This window comes from Buceros rhinoceros, unplaced genomic scaffold, assembly GCF_000710305.1.
Source record: "Buceros rhinoceros silvestris isolate BGI_N320 unplaced genomic scaffold, ASM71030v1 scaffold4504, whole genome shotgun sequence".
NCBI lineage: Eukaryota > Metazoa > Chordata > Aves > Bucerotiformes > Bucerotidae > Buceros > Buceros rhinoceros.
In genome coordinates, this window is record NW_010406337.1 from 8,937 (window position 1) to 12,180 (window position 3,244).

A 3,244-nucleotide genomic window follows, 5' to 3' on the forward strand; every position below is an offset into this window, starting at 1 on the left:
TTCAGAGAGCCACAGTCAGGGAAGCGGAACCCAGCTCTGTGTGGTGCAGTGCCGGCAGCGTTAAAAATGTAAAAAATGCTGCATAAGAAAATGGAAAAAAAACCCACGAAAGCTTCACAGGCGATGTAAATTAGAAATGAGAATTTCTGCAGTGCACTGAATGGTGGGAGAAGTTAAAACCTTGTGGGAAAAATTCATGTCTGGCAGGGCTAAAACCACCAGAAAAGGAGCCTGAAATGAACACAAATATGGGAAACCAAAGGAAGCCTTGAGGTGTGTGTGCTGCTGTGGACAGCCATGGGAAAACCTCGTCCAGAGAGAGGAGCAGAATTTCTGTCCTCTGTTTGACTCACTAGTACCTTCCCCTTGTAGCTTCTGTCAGCAAACACTGAAGTTCTTGCCACTAATAATGAGAAAAAGTCTTCAACAGCATCTGCTAGCAATAGTATTTTCTGGGTGGGGTGCCGGTAGCTGGAGTGGGAGCCTTGAAAGAATGACAGGAGGAGTTACCCAGTCCAGGGCAGGTGATTCCACACATCTCGGAACACCCCGGGCTGGACCGTGCTGAGTTGTGCTGATACTCAACAAGAGGAAAGACAGCTTCAATCGGCATAAACATCTTACCCCAAGTAACTATTCCAAGTACTTATGCCAAGTAACTAACGCTGATACAACATGTCATCCATGGAGCATTGTAACTCCATGGAAAGGAGCCCTGGCCAGAGGAATCCAACTGGTTATCTGAGGGTGTTACACATTTGGCTGCTAAAGGAATGGAATTCATTTCCGTCTCTGCGGATCCTTTAGAGGTCATTCCAGGTACATCAACACTAGCCAGTTAGCGCTGAATGGAAGAAGAAGAAGAACCCAACACACAGTTTGGTTTTTCCCAATTAAAAAAAAATATATTAAAAATCTGCACAAGGCAGAGAAATCATCATCCCTAAGAAATAGTGAGGTACAGCACGATGAGCGGCTCAGGAAAGCTGTGCCTTTTCAGCTGATTTAACAGAGACTGAGAAATGCCTTCACAGAGATGAGTAAGTATCTGCGTAGGAAAAAAACAGGGGTGCTAAAGTACTCCTTAACTTAATGGAGGGAGAACTGCCCGTACCAGAGCCAGCGGGTGTAAACTGAACATTAAAGCTGAAAAGGAGGCACAGATCTGCACCCGCGCAGCAGGTGCACTGGCAGAGGATTTTCCATTTTGATTCCTTCAGTTCCAGAACAGATGTCGTTCGGGAAGATGCTTCAATCAAGGAGAAGCTGCCAGGCTCCATAGAGAGCTAAGAGGGGAAATGCAAAGCACTGCATTATGCAACACACAGCACCAAACAACTCCAGCAGTGACGGGCTCACAGGGTGGCTGGAAGGGACCTGAGGTGGCAGTGAGTCCAGCCTGCTACTTGCAGCGGGGTCAAGTCAATCTCAGACCAGGTCACGTGGAGCCCTGTCCACTTGGGTCCTGGAAACCTCCAAGGATGGAGACAACTCAGCCTCTCCAGGCCCTTTCTCCACTGCTCGAGCGTCTCAGTGGGGAAGAAGTTTCTCCTCATACCCAGTCCTCTGTGCCCTTGTAGTTTTTAAACCATTTTGGAAACTGGAGGAGTTAATTAAAATATACTAGATTTATAAATGAAAAGTGTAGCAAGAGTCAGCTTCTAAACTAAGCTTCTGTATGAGGCAGCCCAGAAGATGTCATTAAAGTTTCTGTCAAGCTCCTAATTGAACAGCATGATTCAACTTAATGAATGGGTCCTGAAAACACCAGTTCATCACGTGTGAGTCACTTCTGGTTTTCTGCTGCATCCTCACCATAGAGTCACAGACTGCACTGGGTGGGAAGGGACCTCTAAAGCTCACCCAGTCCAACTCCCTGCAGTAAGCAGGGACATCTGCAACTAGAGCAGGTTGCCAGAGCCCCGTCCATCCCTCCTATGTCTCCTCAACTACAGCACCTGCCTCTTGTGCTCATGCTCTCTTTCCTCTGCAGTATCCTCTGTGCTCTCCTCACTGGGGTGCTACAGACACCAAGATCCTCTGCTGCTTCACACAATGCCACATTCACATGCCCAGTTGAGCAAGAGGAAACACACACTGTTTGGGCAGTTGGGAGATGACAGTGTGATGGCCAAGCAGGCCAAGGTCCCTGCTGCCCCTTGCCTGTGGGTGGGCAAAGCTCTGGAGCCAGCACGTTGTACACAGAATCACAGAACCATTTTGGTTGGAAAAGACCTTTAAGCTCCTTGAGTCCAACTATTTCCCCAGCACTGCCAGGTCCCCACTAACCCCTGTCCCTCAGCGCCACCTCCACACGGCTGGGAAACCCCTCCAGGGATGGGGACTCCACCACTGCCCTGGGCAGCCTGCGACAGCCCTGCACAACCCCAGCGGGGAGGAAATGGTTCCTAACATCCAACCTACAGATTCAGAGTAGTGCATCTGAGAAAGAGAGTGCACCTAGCCTGCAAGGTGTTAAAGGTGGAAGAGCAGAATGTCTGGCCAGCTGACAGAACAGCGTTCACCCTTATGAGATGATGGCATTTACACCAGGTCATGCCAGGGACAAGTAATTTGAGAAGGTTTATGAGTGCTTTGAAAATAATAGGGTCTACAGAATCCTCACAGCAGAGCTTGTCCCTGTGTTAAAGCAGAGATCCAAAGAGATTTTGCTATCATGAGGCTCCTCAAACGTGTGCAAGAAAAATGCTCAGACTGTGCTCACCTGAACCATGAAGAATCAAACTTTTTCTCACGCAACAACTTTTTACACTTCCCAAGATCTGTAACTCAGTTTTGGGTGCCCGGTTCCACACTTCAGCTTACAAAGGTTTAGAGATCAAGGTGAATTTAGCAAGTGACTGTCTTCAATGTTTTCAGAAGACATTAACAGGCAGAACAGGAAAAAAATGCTGTGCAGAACTGCTGACTTCAAAAACCCACTTCCCAAACACTAATACCAACCATGGGCTCGTCTGCACAGGGAACTGGAGTCAAACAGGCACCTCTGAAGAGCGTTTGCTCCCAGCCTCTTGTGCACACGCTCCTGCTCCAGAACACAAGCCAAATCTGAGGAGCGACTGCACTTTGGATTCAAGACGATGTGAATTCATTATCACTTTCCAGTGCCGACAAGCTTTACATCTTCCTGGAACTACCAAGATGTGCCTGTAGCAAACGTACAGCCCCTGTGCTGCTCCTGGCAGGCTCGTGGCTGCAATATCTTTTCCTCTTCTGCCCTTTC

General features: G+C 48.3%; 1 protein-coding gene across 1 annotated transcript in view; it reads right to left on the minus strand.

Moving 5' to 3' along the window:
* LOC104491581 (dystrobrevin beta-like) overlaps positions 1-3,244 on the minus strand; it is a gene marked incomplete at both ends in the record, with an annotated part of 59,334 nt that overhangs the window by 2,507 nt on the left and 53,583 nt on the right. The gene's annotated exons all lie outside the window — the stretch shown is intronic.